Source organism: Elephas maximus, chromosome 1 (genome assembly GCF_024166365.1).
Source record: "Elephas maximus indicus isolate mEleMax1 chromosome 1, mEleMax1 primary haplotype, whole genome shotgun sequence".
NCBI classification, from domain to species: domain Eukaryota; kingdom Metazoa; phylum Chordata; class Mammalia; order Proboscidea; family Elephantidae; genus Elephas; species Elephas maximus.
The window spans coordinates 218,492,932-218,514,934 of record NC_064819.1 but is presented as its reverse complement, the minus strand read 5'-3'; positions in this window follow the sequence as shown (position 1 = coordinate 218,514,934).

The window sequence follows — 22,003 nt, the reverse complement described above, 5'->3', positions numbered from 1 at the left end:
AGAATCATGTGAGACTCTATCAAGATAGTTAACCTACGACTGAGTGGAGTACCAGAACAGGGAGGGGTAATAGAAAACACAGAGAGAGTTGCTGAAGATTTGTTGGCAGAAAACTTCTCTGATATCGTGAAAGATGAGAAGATACCTATCCAAGATGCTCATTGAACTCCATATAAGGTAGATTTTAAAAGAAAGTCACCAAGACATAATGAAACTTGCCAAAACCAAAGATAAAGAGAGAATTTTAAGAGAGACTTGGGATAAACAAAAAGTCACCTAAAAGGAGAGTCAATAAGACTAAGCTTGGACTACTCGGCAGAAACTGTGCAGGCAAGAAGGCAATGGGATGACTTATAAAAGCATTGAAGGAAAAAAATTGCCAGCCAAAAACCATATAACCAGCAAAATTGTCTCTCAAATATGAAGGCCAAATTAGGACATTTCCAGATAATGGGAATTAGTAAAGACCAAACCAAAACTACAAGAAATACTAAAGGGAGTTCTCTGGTTAGAAAATCAGTAATATCAGATATCAGCCCAAGACTAGAACACGGGACAGAGAAACCAGGTGTCAACCCAGATAGGGAAATCACAAAAATAAAATGAAAAAAATGCTTAAGACAGGGAAACAGCAATGTCATTATGTAAAAGAAGACAACAATAAAACAATAAAAAGGGACAAAGACATTTAGTCATAGGTCTTTCATACGGAAAGGAAGTCAAGGGGTATAAAGAAATAAAAGTTAGGTTTAAACTTAGAAAAATAGGGGTAAATATTAAGGTAACCATGAAAGAGACTAACAATCCTCCTCTACAAAATAAAATACAAGAAAAAAATAATCAGCAAAAACAAAATCAACAACAATTAAGAGGAAAAGAAAATATATAAAGATAAGCTATGAGCAGAAAAAATTAAGTGGGAAAAATGAAACTGTCAACAACACACAGAAAAAGACATCAAAATGACAGCACTAAACTCATACCTATCCATAATTATGCTGAGTGTAAATGGACTAAGTGCACCAATAAAGAGACAGAGAGTGGCAGAATGGATTAAAAAAACAAGATCCATCTATATGCTGCCTACAAGAGATGCACCTGAGACTTAGAGACACAAAGAAACTAAAACTCAAAGGATGGAAAAAAATATAACAAGCAAAAAACAATCAAAAAAGAGCAGGAATGGCAATATTAATTTCTGACAAAATAGACTTTAAAGTTAAAAACACCATAAAGGATAAGTAAGGGTACTATATAATGATTAATACCAGGAGGATATAAACATATTAAATATTTATGCATCCAATGACACAGCTTCAAGATACATAAAACAAACTCTAACAGCATTGAAAAGTGAGATAGACAGCTCCACAATAATAGTAGGAGACTTCAACACACCACTTTCAGTGAAAGACAGAACATCCAGAAAGAAGCTCAATAAAGACACGGAAGACTTAATTGCCATAATCAACCAACTTGACCTCATAGACATATACAGAGCATTCCACACAACAGCAGCCAAGTATACTTTCTTTTCCAGCACACATGGAACATTCTCTAGAATAGACCACATATTAGGTCACGAAGCAAGCCTTAACAGAATCCAAAACACCGAAATATTACAAAGCATCTTCTCTGACCATAAGGCCATAAAAGTAGAAATCAAAAACAGAAAAAGCAGGGAAAAGAAATCAAACACTTGGAAACTGAAAAACACCCTGCTCAAAAATGACTGTGTTATAGAAGACAGTAAAAAAGAAATTAATAGAATTCAGTGAGAATGAAAACACTTCCTATCAGAACCTTTGGGACACAGCAAAAGCAGTGCTCAGAGGTCAATTTATATCAATTACTGCACACATACAAAGAGAAGAAAGGGCCAAAATCAAAGAATTATCCCTACAACTTGAACAAATGGAAAGAGAGCAACAAAAGAAAGCCTCAGTCACGAGAAGAAAGCAAATAATAAAAATTACAGCAGAATTAAAGGAAATAAAGAACAGAAAGACAGTTGAAAGAGCTAACAAGACCAAAAGCTGGTTCACTGAAAAAATTAACAAAATTGATAAACCATTGGCCAAACTGACAAAAGAAAAACAGGAGAGGAAGCAAATAACCCAAATAAGAAATGAGACAGGCAATATCACAACAGACGCAACTGAAGTTAAACAAATCGTATTAGAGTACTATGAAAAATTGTATTCTAACAAATTTGAAAACCTAGAAGAAATGGATGAATTTATCTAAAACGATAAAGATCATGGAAGAAAAACTAGGGACAATGCTAGGAGCCCTAATACATGGCTTAAACATTATATAAAACATTACTAACAATGCAGAAGAGAAACCAGATAACTGGGAGCTCCTTAAAATCAAACACCTAAGCTCATCCAAAGACTTTGCCAAAAGAGTAAAAAGATTACCTACTGGTTGAGAAAAAGTTTTTAGCTACTACATTTCTGGTCAGTATCCGAATTCTAAAATCTACACGATTCTGCAAAAACTCATCCACAGAAAGACAAATAACCCAATTAAAAAATGGGCAAAGGGTATGAACAGGCACTTCACTAAAGATGACATTCAGGTAGCTAACAGATAAATGAGGAAATGCTCATGATTGTTAGCCGTTAGAGAAAGGCAAATCAAAACTACAATGAGATTCCATCTCACTCCAACAAGGCTGGCATTTACCCAAAAAACACAAAATAATAAATGTTGGTGAGGTTGTGGAGAAATTGGAACGCTTATACACTGCTGGTGGGAGTGTAAAATGGTACAACCACTTTGGAAATTGATTTGACACTTCCTTAAAAAGCTTTTTTTTTTTTTAAAAAAAAGCTAGAAATAGAACTACTATACGATCCAGCAATCCCACTCCTTGGAATATATCCTAGAGAAATAACAGCCTTTACACGAACAGATGAAAGCACACCCATGTTCACTGCAGCACTGTTTACAATCGCAAAAAAATGGAAGCAACCAAGGTGCGTATCTAAGGATGAATGGATAAATTATGGTATATTCACACACTGGAACACTATGCATTGATAAAGAACAGTGATGAATCTGTGAAACATTTCATAACATGGAGGAATCTGGAAGGCATTATTCTGAGTGAAATTAGTCAGTTGCAAAAGGACAAATATTGTATGAAACCACTATTACAAGAACTCAAGAAATAGTTTAAACAGAGAAGAAAATACTCTTTGATGGTTACGAGAGTGGTGAGGGAGGGAGTGAGGGAGAAAGGTATTCATTGATTAGATAGTAGACAAGAACTATTTTAAGAGAAGGGAAAGACAACACGCAATACAGGAGAGGTCAGCTCAACTGGACTAAACCAAAAGCAAAGAAGTTTCCTGAATAAACCGAATGCTTTGAAGGCCAGCATAGCAGGGGCAGGGGTTTGGGTACCATGGTTTCAGGGGTCATCCAGGTCAATTGGCATAATAAAATCTATTAAGAAAACATTCCTCCCCACTTTGGAGAGTGGCATCTGGGGTCTTAAACGTTAGTAAGCAGCCATCTAAGATGCATCAAACCGGTCTCAACCCACCTGGTGCAAAGGAGAATGACGAACACCAAAGACAAAAGGTAATTATGAGCCCAAGAGACAGAAAGGCCCACATAAATCAGAGTACATTGGCCTGAGACCAGAAGAACTAGATGGTGCCAGGCTACAACCGATGACTGTCCTGACAGAGAACACAACAGAGAATCCCTCTTGGAGCAGGAGAGCAGTGGGATGCAAACCTCAAATTCTCCTAAAAAGACCAGACTTAATGGTCTGACTGAGACTAGAAGGACCCTGGAAATCATGGCCCCCAGACCTTCTGTTAGCCCAAGACAGGAACCATTCTCAAAGCCAACTCTTTAGACAGGGATTGGGCTGGACTGTAAGATAAAAAATGACACTGGTGAGGAGTAAGCTTCTTGGATCAAGTAGACACATGAGACTATGTGGGCAGCTCCTGTCTGGAGGGGAGATGAGAATGCAGAGGGGGATAGAAGCTGGCTGAATGGACATGGGAATACAGGGTGGAAAGAAGGAGTATGCTGTCTCATTAGGGGGAGAGCAACTAGGAGTATACAGCAACGTGTATCTAAGTTTTTGTATGAGACACTGACGATTTGTAAACTTTCACTTAAAGCACAATAAAATTTTTTAAAAAAGAGATCAAACAGCACATTTCATTGGGCAAATCTGCTGCAAAAGACTTCTTTTAAGTGTTAAAAAGGAAAGATGTCACCTTGAAAACTAAGGTGCGCCTGACCCAAGCCATGGTGTTTTCAATCACCTCCTATGCATGTGAAAGCTGGAAAATGAATAAGGAAGACCGAAGAAGAATTGATACCTTTGAATTACGATGTTGGTGAAGAATATTGAATATACCATGGACTGCCAGAAGAATGAACAAATCTGTCTTGGAAGAAGTATAGCCAGAATGCTCCTTAGAAGCAAGGATGGCAAGACTTCTTCTCACAACTTTGGATACATTATTAGGAGAGATCAGTCCCTGGAGAAGGATATCATGTTTGGTAAAGTGGACAATCAATGAAAATGAGGAAGGCTGTCAAGAAGATGGATTGACACAGTGGTTGCAACAATGGGCTCAAGCTTAACAACGATCATGAGGGTGGCACAGGACTGGGCTGTGTTTTGTTCTGTTGTACTTAGGGTCACTGTGAGTCGGAACTGACAAAACAGCACCTAAGAACTACAACATGCTGTTGAAAAAAGGTATTTAAAATGCACAAGTCATGTTGTTCTTGTTGTTAGGTGCCGTTGAGTCAGTTCCGACTCAGAGCGACACTGTGCACAACAGAACGAAACACTGCCCGGTCATGCGCCATCCTTACAATCGTTGTTATACTTGAGCTCATTGTTGTAGCCACTGTGTCAATCCACCTTGTTGAAGGCCTTCATCTTTTCCGCTGACCCTGTACTCTGCCAAGCATGATGTCCTTCTCCAGGGACTGATCCCTCCTGACAACACGTCTAAAGTATATAAGACGCAGTCTCGCCATCCTTGCCTTTAAGGAGCATTCTGGCCGCACTTCTTCCAAGACAGATTTGTTCGTTCTTTTGGCAGTTCATGGTATATTCAATATTCTTCGCCAACACCACAATTCAAAGGCGTCAATTCTTCTTCAATCTTCCTTATTCATTGTCCAGCTTCCACATGCATATGATGTGATTGAAAATACCATGGCTTGGGTCAGGTGCACCTTAGTCTTCAAGCTGACTTCTTCGCTCTTCAACACTTTAAAGAGGTCCTTTGCAGCAGATTTGCTCAATGCAATGCATATTTTGATTTCTTGACTACTGCTGCCATGGCTTTGGATTGTGGATCCAAGTAAAATGAAATCCTTGACAACTTCAATCTTTTCTCTGTTTATCATGATGTTGCTCATTGGTCCAGTTGTGAGGATTTTTGTTTTCTTTATGTTGAGGTACAGTCCATACTGAAGGCTGTGGGCTTTGATCTTCATTAGTAAGCGCTTCAAGTCCTCTTCACTTTCAACAAGTAAGGTTGTGTCATCTGCATAATACAGGTTGTTAATGAGCCTTCCTCCAATCCAGATGCCCTGTTCTTCTTCATATAGTCTAGCTTCTCGTATTATTTGCTCAGCATACAGATTAAGTAGGTATGGTGAAAGAATACAACCCTGACGCACAGCTTTCCTGACTTTAAGCCAATCTGTATCCCCTTGTCCTGTCCGAACAACTGCCTCTTGGTCTATGTAAAGGTTCCTCATGAGCACAATTAAGTCTTCTGGAATTCCCATTCTTTGCAATGTTATCCAGAATTTGTTATGGTCCACACAGTCGAATACCTTTGCATAGTCAGCAAAACACAGGTGAACATCCTTCTGGTATTCTCTGCTTTCAGCCAGGATCCATCTGATATCAGCAATGATATCCCTGGTTCCACGTCCTCTTCTGAAACTGGCCTGAATTTCTGGCAGTTCCCTGTTGATATACTGCTGCGGCCACTTTTGAATGATCTTTCAGCAAAATTTTGCTTGCGTGTGATATTAATGATATTGTTCTATAATTTCCACATTCGGTTGGATCACCTTTCTTGGGAAGAGGCATAAATATGGATCTCTTCCAGTTGGTTGGCCAGGAAACTGTCTTCTATATTTCTTGGCATAGACAAGTGAGCACCTCCAGCACTGCATCTGTTTGTGAAACATCTCAATTGATATTCCATCAATTCCTGGAGTTTTGTTTTTCGCCAATGTCTTCAGAGCAGCTTGGACTTCTTCCTTCAGTACCATTGGTTCCTGATCATATGCTACTTCTTGAAATGGTTGAACATCGACTAATTTTTTTTGGTATAATGACCCTGTGTATTCCTTCCATCTTCTTTTGATGCTTCCTGAGTCATTTTATTTTTTCCCCATAGAATCCTTCAGTAGTGCAATTCGAGGCTTGAATTTTTTCTTCAGTTCTTTCAGCTTGAGATATGCAGAGCGTGTTCGTCTCTTTTGGTTTTCTATCTCCAGCTCTTTGCACATGTCATCATAATACTTTACTTTGTCTTCTCGAGCCGCCCTTTGAAATCTTCTGTTCAGTTCTTTTACTTCATCAATTCTTCCTTTTGCTTTAGCCGCTCGACGTTCGAGAGCAAGTTTCAGAGTCTCCTCTGACAACCATCTTGGTCTTTTGTTTCTTTCCTGTCTTTTCAATGACCTCTTGCTTTCTTCATGTATGATGTCCTTGATGTCATTCCACAACTCTTTTGGTCTTCAGTCACTACAGCTCAATGCATCAAATCTATTCTTCAGATGGTCTCTAAATTCAGGTGGGATGTACTCAAGGTCCTATTTTGGCTCTCGTGGACTTGCTCTGATTTCTTCAGTTTCAGCTCGAACTTGCATATGAGCAATTGATGGTCTGTTCCATAGTCGGCCCCTGGCCCTGTTCTGACTTACGCTATCAAGGTTTTCCATTGTCTCTTTCTACAGATGTAGTCAATTTGATTTCTGTGTGTTCCATCTGGTGAGGTCCATGTGTGTAGTCGCCATTTATGTTGGTGAAAGAAGGTTTTTGCAATGAGGAAGTTGTTGGTCTTGCAAAATTTTATCATTTGATCTCCAGCATTGTTTCTATCACCAAGGCCATATTTTCCAACTACTGATTCTTCTTTGTTTCCAACTTTTGCATTCCAATCACCAGTAATTATCAATGCATCTTGATTGCATGTTCAATCAATTTCAGACTATAGCAGCTGATAAAAATCTTCCATTTCTTCATCTTTGGCCCTAGTGGTTGGTGCATAAATTTGAATAATAGTCATATTAACTGGTCTTCCTTGTAGGTGTTGTACTTCAGGATAGGTCTTGAAACATTCTTTTTGATGATGAATGCAATGTCATTCCTCTTCAAATTGTCATTCCCAGCATAGTAGGCTGCATGTTTGTCTGATTCAAAATGGCCAATACGAGTCCATTTCAGCTCACTGATGCCTAGGATATCGATGTTTATGTGTTCCATTTCATTTTTGATGATTTCCAATTTTCCTAGATTCATACTTCGTACATTCCAGGTTCCGATTATTAATGGATGTTTGCAGCTGTTTCTTCTCATTTTGAGTTGTGCCACATTAGCGAATGAAGGTCCCGAAAACTTTACTCCATCCACGTCATTAAGGTCGACTCTACTTTGAGGAGGCAGCTCTTCCCCAGTCATCTTTTGAGTGCCTTCCCACCTGGCAGGCTCATCTTCCAGCACTGTATCAGACAATGTTCCACTGCTATTCATACGGTTTTCACTGGCTAATGCTTTTCAGGAGTAGGCTGCCAGGTCCTTCTTCCTAGTCTGTCTTAGTCTGGAAGCTCAGCTGAAACTTGTCCTCCATGGGTGACCCTGCTGAATACCAGTGGCACAGCTTCCAGCATCACAGCAACATGCAAGCCCCCACAGTACAACAAACTGACAGACATGTGGGGGCTCGGTATAGTAGACCACATGATCATCTTATTCTAAATGGGCAATACCAGTCCAATTCAGTTCACCAATGCCTATGATATTGATCTTCAAGCATTCCATTTCATTTTTCACAGCTTCCAATTTTCCTATATTCATTCTTTGTACATTCCACATTCTGATTATTAATGGTTGTTTGCAGCTGTTTCTTCTCATTTTGAGTTGTGCCACATCAGCCAATGAAGGTCCCGAAAGATTGACTCCATCCATGTCATGAAGATTGACTCTACTTTGAGGAGGCAGCTTTTCCCCAGTCATATTTTGACAGCTTTCTAATCTGAGAGGCTCATCCTCTGGCATTGTATCAGATAATGTTTTGCTGTATTCATAAGGTTTTCTGTGGCCATTTTTTTCAGAAGTAGACTGTCAGGTCCTCCTCTTCAGTCTTAGTCTGACAGCTCCACTGAAACCTTTCCACCAAAGCTGACCTTGCTGGTACTTGAAAAACCAGTGTCAAAGCTTCCAGTATCACAGCAACACACAAGCCACTACAGTATGACAAACTGACAGCTGTGGGGTAGATTCATAAAATACTTGTACATATAGGGTTGCTATGAGTGGGAACTGACTGGATGGGAATTTTTTTTTTTTTTTTTAACATGTACAGTGAAACCTGTGCGAGCCAGAACTTGACAGGACTGTGTTGTTTTTTCCAGGGCTGGCAAGTTTTCTGTCTTTGACAGGTTGCAGTATTACCACTTTTCTATTGTTCTTTTTAGTGGAAAGTATTTGAGTTATTAACGATTAACATGTTTTGCTGTCAACTGAAAGGTTGGCAGTTCAAGTCCACCCAGAGGTGCCTTGGAAGAAATGTTTGGCAATCTACTTCTGAAAAATCAGTCCTTGAAAACCCTATGAAGCATGGTTCTTCTCTTACACACATGGGGTCGCCATGAGTGAGAGTCAACTTGATGGCAACTGGTTGGTTTAGGTTATGAGTGTGGGAGGTGAAAACACTTTTAGAATGTCAAGTTCAGATATATAAATCAGAAAAGGCATATTTGAGGTGGTAACATTTAAACTGAGGCCTGAAGGATGAGAAAGAACTAGCCACATGAATAGACAGGAATAGAGTGCTCCTGGGAGGAGGAGCCCTGATCGGGGAAGGAGTAGCATGATTGAGGAGTAGGGTGGAGCTGGGGACAAGAAGAGGCTGGGTGAGCACAGCCTTGTCAGTCACGGTGACTTACTCTACTACTACTCTAAGCAATTCTAATCTTAGCTTAGCTCTGTGATTCTGGTCATGTTTCTCTCTTAATTCTTTGGACTTTTAAATTTTTCCAAGCTTGGGGCTTGGAAGTCTGTGGTTACATGGTTACAGAGTTGTTTTTGTTCTACTTGCATTAGTTGTATTGACATTTAACAAATTGTTTTAAAAAATTAGTTTAATATAATCACATACTATAATACAATTGTAATTGATGGGCCTAATCTCTGTGGGGACAAAGCAAGGCTTTCTTAGGAAACTGTGTTACTAAATCCTCATTTCCTCTAATGGTTTTTAGACACCCAAGGTTATAGAAAATTCTCTAGTCAGTCCAAGTTACCTTATGTTAAAGACCACTTCCACCCCACTCCAGCACATCTCAACAAACACACCTGAGTTTAGTCACTTGGGAAGATATGGCTTGTTAAAGACAAGAGAGAGCTATTTATATCCTTAACCCAGCAATAATACCCATTTCTTATTAGTTGATTCCATTACAGTTTCTACTCTTTAGACTATAGTTTCAAACTAGGCTCTCAGGTCTTTCTATATGAAACTATTTCAGAGACTAATGACAAAAACAAACAAAAAAAGTCCATAAAAGAAATAAGACTAAACCGATTTCCCTGTGGGTTGTGCTATTACAGTCTCTCATCTATAAAACTAATTTAAATGTTCCTCTCTGAGAAAGTAAATAGTGATCATGAAACAGAATGAGAATCTGATTGTCTATTTCAAACCATCACGCCACTTAATTTGGAATTGCATAGGTTCCTGCCTCTGGTTCACACACTTGACTTGTTTTTTTCTTATTAAATGTGTATTGTTGTTAAATGTCATCATGTCGATTTTCAACTTATAGTGACTCCATGTGACAGTAGAACTGTACCAGGGTTTTCTAGTGTGTAATTTTTATGGGATCAGACCACAATATCTTTTTCCCATGGAGCCACTAAGTGAGTTCAAACTGCCAACCTTTCAGTTCGCAGCCAACACTTAACCATTGTGACACCACGGCTCCTTACTAACCATAAAATTGTCTTTTATTTTAAATGGCCTAATGTTCCGTTAGAAGACTTTTTGTAGTTCTGACAGTTTTTGAGAACTTGTCTATTTCTAATAGTTTATAATTAATTATATAATACTACATTAACTGTGTAAGCAATCTTGTTTAAACTAAAAAAAAAAAAAAACTAAGCAGAGTATTAAATATAGCTATACAGTACAAAATATAACCAAAAAAAAAAAAAAAAACCTCATTGCTGTCGAGTTGATTCTGACTTATAGCGACCCTACAGGACAGAGTATAACCATCCCATAGAGTTTCCAAGGAGCACCTGGTGGATCCGAACTGCCAGCATTTTGGTTAGCAGCCATAGCTCTTAACCACCATGCCACCAGGATTTCCACAGAATATAAAGTGTTATAGAATTAATAATAAACTTTTAGAAATAGGTAAGTTCTCAAAACTGTCAGAATTATGAAAACCTTCAAACAGAATAAAAACCAAAAAAAACCCATTGTCTCCGAGTTGATTCTGACTCAGTGACCCTAGAAGACAAAGCAGAACTGCCCCATAGGGTTTACAAGGAGCAGCTGGTGGATTCCAACTGCCAACCTTTTAATTAGCAGTTGTAGGTCTTAATTACTGTGTCACCAGGGCTGCAATGGAATATTAGGCCATCTAAAATGAAAGAGAATTTTATGTTTATGGGGAGATATTAAAGGAAATATAATTGCATTAAATTTTTGATAAAATATGAATATACAAAATACATGTGCACATGGATATATAAAGGCTTATACATGTCCATGTATATAAGAATATATATAAATATAAATGTATATAAATACGTATTTGAGTTATGATGAACCGCACTTACAACCATCTATCATTTTTTTGTACATATTGTCTTTAGTAATATGTACTACATACGGTGTTGCTGTGTGTAATTTGCTGATGTTATCATTCTCAGATGTTCACTTGTAGATGTTCAAAGATAGGATTTATAAAGAAACAGATAATAAAAGGCAAAAAAAAAAAACTATTAAAAAAAAAGAGGTATTTGACTTACATCAGAACCAACTTACGATGGCGTCGTCGGAATAGAATCTCCTAAGTCGGGGAATACCTGTATACGAAAGTTCTTGAATTTTGTCAATTTAACAACAAATGTTAACGAACACCTCCTACTTTACAGGTTGTGTGCTAGATGCTGGAGTTACAAAGATATGTTCATCATCTAGGGAGGAGATGGATGAATGTACAACTAGAGACCATGTTGTGATAAGGACTCAACTAGTGGTATGAAAGAATGGTTATTGTAGCAGAGGGGAGAGAGCAACTAGTCATTCCTGGGGGCATGAAAGTCTTCCAAGAGAACAATGACATTGTAGCATAGCCACAAAGGATTACTGGGATTGTTCCAGGCTAAAAAGGAAATAGTGTTCCAGCCATGAACAAAAACAGAGAATTGACAGCATGTGTTGTAAGGGCAGGAGGTAGTTGCAGGAAAGGTATCTGGAATAGCATATGATACCAAAATAATGGAATGTAGAAGTTAGACGGTTAAGGAGACAGATTGCCAAATTAAAGCACTGAACTTCCCTCTAGGTCACCGGAGGAGCCCTGATGGCACAGTGGTTAAGAGTTCAGCTGTTAACAAAAAAGGTCAGCAGTTCAAATCCACCAGACACTTCTTGGAAACCCTAGGGGGTGGTTCTACCCTGTCCTATAGAGCTGTTATGAGTCGGAACCATCTCAACAAATGGCAATGGGTTTGGTTTGGCTTTTTTTGTCTAGGTCATTGGAGAAGTCTTTGAAAAATTTTAAAAAAGAAATAGCTTGATTGGAACTGGGATAAGAGAATATCCTGGACAGGGAAAAGACTGTAAAGGGGAGACATGTTAGGAGTATAACCAATAATTCAGGCTGAAGATGTTGAGGCAGAAACAATCACTGAGCAGGAAAGAAAGAAGATACATATGAAAATCATTTGTGAGGCAGAATGGATGCATTGGTGACTGATTATTTGAGGGTGCTGAGGAAGGGAGAATAGGTACTTAATAAATATTTCTGGTGGGATAATACCCTGATGTCGTAAATGATGTATTTCCTTTCCCCATATGCACAAGTCTTTGCCCCCACTTGCTTAGGTAGCTAAGACACTTCACTGTCGTTGTTCTGAAGTTAATGTTATTACTGAAGACACAGACAGAAAGAAAATTGTCACTGTCAGGAGAATGTAAGTTCCACGGAAGGGTCTTTGTCCTGTTCATCATTTTATTTCCAACATTGCCTTGGTTATATAGTGCTGCTATAGCAGAAATACCACAGGTGGCTGGCTTTAACGAACAGGAATTTATTCTGTCACAGTCTGGGAGGCTAAAAGTCCAAATTCAAGGCGTCAGCTCCAAGGGAAGGGTTTCTCTCTCTGTCGGCTCTAGAGGAAGGTCCTTGTTATCAATCTTCCCCTGGACTAGGAGCACCTCAGCACAGGGACCCTGGGTCCAAAGGATGTGGCGGTCCCGTTCCTCTCTGTTGCTTCTCTTTTATGTCTTAAACGGTATTAACTCAAGATATAACCTAATACTATAGATTGTGCCCTGCCTCATTAACATAACTGCCTCCACTCCTGCCTTATTAACATCATAGGGATTACCACACATAGGATAATCACACCAGATCAGAAAATGGTGGACAACCACTCAATACGGGCCTAGCCAATTTGACATACATTTTTGGAGGATGGTTCAATCCATAACAAACATTTAGAACAAAGTCAAACTAATCCTGCTGTCTAATAAATATTTGTTGAATAAAAAATAAATCCAGAATTTGAGTTTCAAAATGGAATTTTGGAGATCCTGGTTAGACAATAGTTTTGAGGCAAATAGGGGAATTTTGAGGATATGATGGTTTGGGTATAAACATCGAGTTGAGGTTTTGGCCTAAGTAACAGGCATACAGAATGCTTTTGTTCTGTCTGTCCAGACTAGATAATGATCTTACAGGCATGGGTGGAGAAAAAGGAGAGGGTTCTGAGCCTGACCCCAGTCAGGGGTAAGCTCCAAGAAAGGTAGAGGAATGATGTGACTTACTGGAAAACTTTGGGTAGGTGTGGAGGGTCTAAGAGGAGAAAGGAGTGTGGCTCTATTTCCTTTCAGAACTCTGAGAAGAGGAACCTCACAGGAGTTGGCCACACCCTGATGGTATGGCAGTAGTAGGGATGGCTGAAGGCATGCCTAGGCAGAGAGGGCCTGAGAGCTCCCCATGAGTTGTATCTAGTAACACAAAGTGACACAGCAGTGCATCTTACCTGAGCCACAGGAGGGGAGAGAGACCTTAGATCTTTCTTCTTAATAGGCATCCTGAGAGAGGGGTGGGAAGAGCCACAGTCTAAGGGGAGGGAGCATATTGAGGCTTCTAGCATTTCAAAGTCTCCAAAGAGAATGGGGCAATTAGAAATTGAAAGGGAAAAGGGATAAGAGACATGTTTTGGGGGCTGTGATTTGGATGCCTTTTAACAGCTTTTGAGAGCGTTGAATAAAGAGTGGGATTTTTTTTTTTTTAAGTATTTTTTGTCTGCTATATTGTGTTTCCTGTAGCACCACCTTACCTAAGACTGAACCGTGTGAGTCCTAGCTCAGTAGGATCGTGTTAAAAAAACCTGTGTCTAGGAAAATACTGAGAGGGGGTTTTTAGAAGTTGGTTAATGCAGGACTGCATGTGATTAGGGATAAGCAGAGGGAGGGTGTCCATTTCCTAGATCTCCTAATCATGGTAAACATTTATTGAGTGCATACTACCATATTTCATCAATTCTTAGACGTGCATTTCCACATAGCTTAACATCTTGAAAATCATGATATGCCTTATACTAAAATTATCAGTGTTTTGGTTAGTGGTACTGATAATGCATTTTATTATCAGTGGCATCTTAGTTTAATGAAATGCTGTATGCACCAGGTACTATACTGAGCATGTTACATGCATTAACTTAAAAATCATTACCATTTTACAGAACAAGAAAGTAAGGCAGGGAGAAGCTGAAGAAACTGCTCAAGGCCATGCCTGTGATGGAGTCTGGCTTTGGAGCCCTTGTTCACGCTCCTACATGTGCTGTTTCTCATCTGGACAGCAGAGGGCGCCCCAAAGGCGAGGCCCCTCCACTGAGCATGTTACCTACAATGTCACATGGGGTCCTTAAAACAACCTTATAAAGTTGGTACTGTTTGTATTTCTATTTAATATTTGAGGGAAATAAATACTTAAAAAATGTTAAGTAACTTTTTTACAGTAACTTTGCTGGTAAACAGCAGAAATGAAGTTGGGTGGGCCTGACTCCAAAGTTTTTCTTTTACCCACTAAGCAGAAACAGTCTTTGAGAGGTAATCTGCTCTGTCAAAGAACAAGAAAGCAACATTCAAGGCTCAGGTGATTTTTATGTTTACTTATGGAGATAGTTTAGAAATGATTTTTGAAAAATGTATGGTAACTGTATTATGACTAAATACTAAAAAAAGTATTTACTGTCTACACCAGAGGTGGTTAAAAAAAAAAAAGCAACATTTATGAATATTAATTTATTTAAAAAATTGCTAGGCACTGGGATTCTGGTTAGAATTCTAATTTCAAAGGCAGCCACATATTAATTTTAATAACATCCAATTTCCTGATGATAGGTAGCAGAACATGCAGCCTGAATTGGCTCCCTGGGGTAACACACAACAAAGATGAAATTCAATTGAAGCCAACGGTGCTTCTTAAATTTAAACACATTTTAATTGATTGATCTTTATTAAAGACAATGTATCAATGATTTTTATCCTTGATGACGCCCAGAAATTGATGATAGCAGGTTTAATAATATTGGTGTGGTCTACTCTGCCGTATTCAAATGTATCTGTGATTCACAGAGCTTTTAAGGAACTAATATTTTGAAGATCATAAAGCCTTGTGTTGGTATGTTAATTTTGTCTTTTACAGATTTTCAGAGGTTATTTTAACATATTTCTACAGCCACTCTTGAAGTGGGTAAGTAAGGCCAATACTTAGATGCCAGTTTTACATATAACGAAGCTCAGGCAAATAGAGACAGAATGACTTGGAAAAAGTCACTGGCATTGCTAGTAATAAACTCATGGATGGAATGCTGGTCTTCATACCGAGGCCCAAGTGCTTGGCATTTTAAATAAGCTATATATATTTTTTATATATACAATGTCCACATTTAAAGACATTGGAATGAAGTACAAGGCAAAGCCACTTGTCTAACAATTAACCAGTCATTATGATTGAGTTTTGGTTATTAGATGTAGTTCATGAAAATTTCCAATAGAGTAACCATTAGTACAGTTGTGTTATATATTCTTATACATGGGTTCATTGCTATATCTTATCAAGAGAAATTTTTGTTATTAGTACCCTAGATATTAAGGTTTGTGGGTTTTAGGCACAAATTTACAATGATAAATGATAAATGAAAGTGAACTTATGAGGAATTAGTGCAAATGCACTAAAAGACTAAACTCCTGTTTAAGTAGTCCAGGCTTCTTTTTTACATTCATATATACATCATGGAAACCCTGGTGGTGTAGTGGTTAAGTGCTATGGCTGCTAACCAAAGGGTCGGCAGTTCGAATCCGCCAGGGGCTCCTTGGAAACTCTATGGGACAGTTCTACTCTGTCCTATACGGTCACTACGAGTCGGAATCGACTCGACGGCACTGGGTTGGGTTGGGTTATATACATCATGGCATAGCTTTGCTGAACATATTTCTGACAGGCCCATTGGGTGTGAACAGATACAAAAAAGAATGAGTTCTACCATTGGTCTTATTCTACCAAAGGTTAAAATGGCAAAGGGTGTGGGAGGTTGGCACTAGAAGGGGAGGAATGGAGGGACCAGTGCTTTGAAAATTTGTGTGGGCTTTGTGTTCTTTTGCATGTAGTGTTACCATTCACATATTGAAATACATGTTTTATTGCAAATCACTTTCATTTTATATTTCTGGCTTAAACCAGTTGCCTTTGAGTCCATTCTGACTCATGGTGACCCCACACGCGTCCATGTGCGTCGGAGTAAATTGTGCTTCATAGTTTTCTTTTTTTAAAATTATTTTGTTGTTGTTGTTGAGAATATACTCAGCAAAACATACATCAATTCAACAGTTCCTATGTGTACCATTTAGTGACATTGATTATATTCTTTGAGTTGCACAACCATTCTCATCCTCCTTTTCTGAGTTGTTCCTCCCCCGTTAACAAAAATTCACTGCCCCCTAACGTTCCTATCTAATTTTTCAAGTTGCTGTTATCAATTTGATCCCATATAGATCTTAAAAGAGCATAGTATTTAAGACAGACTTTTCTTTTTTTTACTAGTTATGCTAAATTATTGTTTGGTTTTAAGATTTCAGGGGATATTTTTGGCTTAAGGTTTAAAGATTATCTCAGGGCAATAGTTTCAGGGGTTTATCCAACCTTCATGGCTCCCGGAAGTCTGGAGTTCATGGAAATTTGAAATTCTGTTCTGCATTTTCCCTTTTCGATCAGGATTCTTTTATAGAACTTTAGATCAAAATGTTCAGTAATGGTAGCTGGGCACCATCCAGTTATGATCTCATGGCAAAGGAGGCAGTTATTCACGGAGGCCATTAGCCCACACATGCCATATCCTACTACTGTTCTTGACTTTTCTTCTTCCTCTGTTGCTCCAGGCAAATAGAGACCAATTGTTGTGCCTTGGATGGCCACTCCATAGGATTTTCAATGGCTGAGTTTTGGGAAGTAGATCACCAGGCCTTTCTGGGTGGACTTTAACTTCCAACCTTTTGGTTAGCAGCTGAGCACATTAATTGTTTGCACCACTCAGGGACTCCATCTCTGGTTTTTAAAAACTAAATGTATAGGCAAGTTATATTATCTATGAATTTTATTACAGGATAGCAAATAAAACACCCAATATATTTGGATACATTGGAGAAACTGGTTCTAGGGCATTGCTCTGGATCAGGGTTCTCCAAGTGTGGTCCCTGGACCAACAGTATCAGCATCCCCTAAAAGAAAAAAAACAAAAAACCCAAACTCATTGCTGTATAGGCAATAGCATAAAGTAGAACTGCCCCATAGAGTTCTCAAGGAGCGCCTGCTGGATTTGAACTGCTGAACTTTTTGGTTGCAGTCGTAGCTCCTAACCACTATGCCAACCAGCATCCTCTAGGAACTTGTTAAAAATGCACATTCTCAGGACCCAGAAATTCTGAGTGTGGCTTAGCAATTTGTGTTTTAACATAGTTTCCAGAAGATTCTGGTACTTGTTTAAGAACTACTGCTTAGATTAATGGTAGCTGTTAAAGGGACGTAGAGGTTTACACTTTCTTAAACATAGTCTTCTAAGTTTTATACTCATAAAAAAAAAAGTAATACTATAATTTCTTAGAATCTTTGATTTTGAACACTAAACGTCATCTGGTTGAACACTAGTGAAGTGGCTAGGACTAGACCCGATCGCTGCCAGCACAGGGCTTTCTATCACATCACACTCCTCCAATACTCCTCCACTTTTAAAATCTCTGCCTGATCTCAGTTTCTCTTCTGTGCGCCATACTGTTTTCACTTTATCTGCTGAGATTTTGAGTATTTGGAGGTTGCAAGGAGTAGGAATGTCATAATTGTGTTTATAAAAATTATTTACAAATCCACCCACTATTTAGGGGGCAATTGTTAAACACAGAAGGAACTATAGCATTTTCGCCCTAAATGGGTATAGAAGTATACTTGGCTAAAATAAAATTTTCTGAAGAGTGAAGATATTTGGGGGGGGGGGGGGGGCGGTGTGGTGGACTGATTGGGGATGTTAGGGGCTAGGGATAGACCTAAAATGGAAGGAGCAGACAGAGAAGCGGGGAAGAAAGACTCAGAAATAAACTCAATCAGGAGGAGATGACCAAAGGGGTCTCATGTCTGGGAGTATACGCACACACATATAAAAACACACACACACGTATACATTCATTAATTAGAAATAGCAACCCTGTTGGTTAACTGTCTCTCAGAACATCAGTACTTTAAGTCTGTGGATAATAAAAAACTCCAACAGCCAAGGAGATTAAGAACTTAGATTTGATATTTGAATGATGTTCTTAGACTTTTTTACTTTCCTTTGCTAGTAACAAATATCCTTTATTGGCCAAAACTTTGTTTTTATTCATTAAATGAAATGTCTTTCCTTTATGTTGGTTTTGAAAGCAATTACTGAAACAGCTGTATGGTTTTGTTTTAAAAAATAACATAAAATTAGATAAGGTGACCAAAACTAAAGATTAGAATATTTTCATAAATTTTGAGGAACTATATAAGGAGTCCCTGGTTGGTACAAACAGTTAAGTGCTGTTCAGCTACTAAATAAAAAGTTGGTGGTAAGAATTCACTCAACGGAGCCCCAGAAGAAAGGCCTAGCGATCTCCTTCCGCAAGACCACAGTCACTGAAAACCTTATAGAGTGCGGCTGTGCTCTGAAACACACGGGGCCGCCATGAATTGGAGCCCACTGGGCAGCAACTTTTTTTGTTTTATTGCACATTAATAAAATTTGATGAAAAATGATTTAGAAAGATTTTCTTCTTTAAAAGATGTTTTAGTCTAATCAATAAGTGCTTTTAAAGCTTTTGTTAGAGTACCTATGGCAAAACACTTATGTTCAAAAAGTGAAAAAAATATAACAACATAGCAAACATATTATCTTTAAAGTAATAGAAAAAATCAGAATCTTGCTATAAATTCCTATGAAGAGTTACAATGACAAGCATAGTTCTATCTAAACTAGTGGATGGCACTGTATGGTTTACACAGGATATACCCTAATTATGGTTCTTTAAAACACCATGAACAGAGACATGAAGACAATCTCCAGTTTCTTAAATTTTGATTTATCACTTTATGCTTATATTTTCTAGAAAAACACTAAAATTTATTTTTATAGTAAAACAGATAACACTATCAAATGATTTATATCACATTATAATATATAGGAGCCCTAGTGGCACAATGGTTAAGTGCTCAGCTGCTAATGAAAAGGTCAGCAGTTCAAAGCTACCAGCCGCTCCTTGGAAACCCTATGGGGCCTCTATGAATCAGAATTGATGGCAATGAGTTTTAAAATATGTAACTTAGGAACATATTTTTGTCTGTTTCATATATAAGGATGTTTAATAATTTTTCCAGATAAACAATGTCACGAAAATTAACCTTTGCAAAATCATCAGTTTTTGTCTTACAAAATCGTACTGTAAACATGGCTTGTTAAAGGCTCACACAATACAGTGAGACATGGCTGCCACCATGTGGAACAGGCTTTCATTACAGTTAAGAATATATACATGAAAGAAAATATACCTTCAATTTAATAAGAAAGCTACCATATTTTTTACCCTAAAATGTAATGGAAATGATAAGTACTCTTTGGTCTTCTCTGAGTTACATCATTCTAGATCCATTAATATGGTGTTCATTTTCAGCACAAGCAGATGGACAACGATGCAACATTCACTAGCAAAATGCAAATTACGGAAACTATGTACAGCTTCGATACTCAGTGTTCCAAGAGCAGCAGCTTCAGATTCAGCTGGGAGCTTGTTAGAGATGTAGAATTGGGCCCCACTTCAGACCCACAGAATTAGAATCTGCATTTTAAGAAGAACCTCAGATGATTCTGAATAAATCAAGGCTTTAGAACATTCATCTAGATCTGGAAGGCTCTGGTTAGCTTCTATCCCCTTGACCCCACCCATGTCCTGTACTTCCCACCCAAAGCAGGCGTGAATGACTTTTACCAAAAATTCCAGATAGTGAAGAAAAATATGGTTTGCTTTATTTGAATTACTTGATTAGTTTGATTTTCCTTTGCAAATGTAGAAATCTATCTTACCTATTGTTTGCTTAATGCCACATTTCAGAGAAAAAATTAAATTTTCCAGGAAAATGGGCTTCTTTAGTTTCAGGAGAGATTAGAGTATTTTATTTTGCCCAATTAGAGCCCTTCAGCATAAAGAGACATTCATATACAATATATGAACATTTTCCGGAAACATTAATTTATAATACATTCTTTTAAAATACCAGCTTAACGGTATTTATTTACAAAAATATTTCATTACCTAATTTTAAACCATTTTTTTCCGTGATGACAACGTGTAAAGTACAGGGATGCAAAATAACTACAAAGTTTAACACATTTTTAGTGTTTGCAGTAGTGCTTTTGTTTTGCTTTAAGTGAAACAGTACACAGAGATGGGTTTGTTACTGTTTTTAAAATGCATATTCCAGCAATTACTTCTGAGATAGTTACTGGGACTGAGTAAGATTAAAAAAATAAAGTGCAGCAACTGAAAAACACCTGCGTGTACAGTTTAAGGTATACACAAGCTAGAGCCCTATACTAAGCATGCTTGTCCCTGAAGCGGACAATGTTAGAAAAACTTGATCTTGATCTTTTTCATATTGTCTCTTCGTAAAGCATTTACAATGCATTAATAGTATAACTACAAAGCAAAATGTTTTCTGGTTCTAACTACTATGCTGAGCAGAGGCCATACCTAAAGTATCACAGTACCATGTATTTACAAAAAAAAAATTAAAAACATGATTTACCCTTTGAATTGCTTTCTATTCAGAAGTTCAATTTGTTTCAACTTCATACATTGTGCTCAGTTGAAGCAAAGCTTAGACAACACAAAACAAATAGCAAAAGTATAAAATATGAAACTTCCAAATAGGATTCTATTGCCATTAACCTATATCCATTATATGCCTGAACCAACCAACCTATAATAAATTCATAGTGATTTATTTATACCTCACACTCTATAAAACTGTAATAATTTTAACTAGGAGCCTCATTGAGAAATATTTGCAAAAGTGACATTCATAATTTTTCTGATGTAAAGAGTGAAATAAAAAGAGCACTTACAAGTAGCCTTAGACTATTGTACTCAATTTGTAAATAAATTGTGCCTAATAATTTTAGATTGTATTAGTAACTGAAGAAAGCAATGTTATAACCCTGATAACTGGGAAGTTATTAAATCATTTAATTCAGCTGAGAAAGGTAAGCTAAAATTTTCCCTTTTTTTTGGCAACAACTATTTTCTGTCCACAGAACCTTTAAAACTTGTGGCAGTAGTAAGATCATTAGTATTCAAAGAAAAAATAATCCCCATAGCACTTTACAAGAGTGATGAGAAGTATAACAAAAGCTGTAAACAGTATCTTAACATTCATTTTCAAATGGAAAAAATTTGTGAGCCTAAATTTCAATCTAAGAGAATAAATTAAAGGGAAAAGAAAAAAGGAGGAGCTTGAGATATTGGTGTTTTTTTTTTTTTTCCCCCCCCAAAGTAAATACAGGTTAAAAAGTCTTGGAATACTGAATAAGTATCAAACTGAAAAGCAACAAATTTTATAAACTACAAAATAAAAACCTTCATTGATAAAAATACATAAACTCTGTTTTCATTTTTGGACATTTATTTTTTAAAAAAGTAGAAGAAAATACCTGGAAAATTATTTGAAACATATATATATGTAAGATATATATATATATCTTAAAACAATAGTTAAGGTAGGTATGTGACAGCAAGCTGCAGCTCTTGAGGAAGATCTTGCAATTATTGTTGTGGGCATTTTCCCCCCAAAATGAAATATTTGGAAATGCTCAATAGAGGGTTTTTTCTTTTTTTAACCATAGCAATGATACCTTTCCTGTCATGTGTGAAGGCTTTAATGATGTATGATTTTT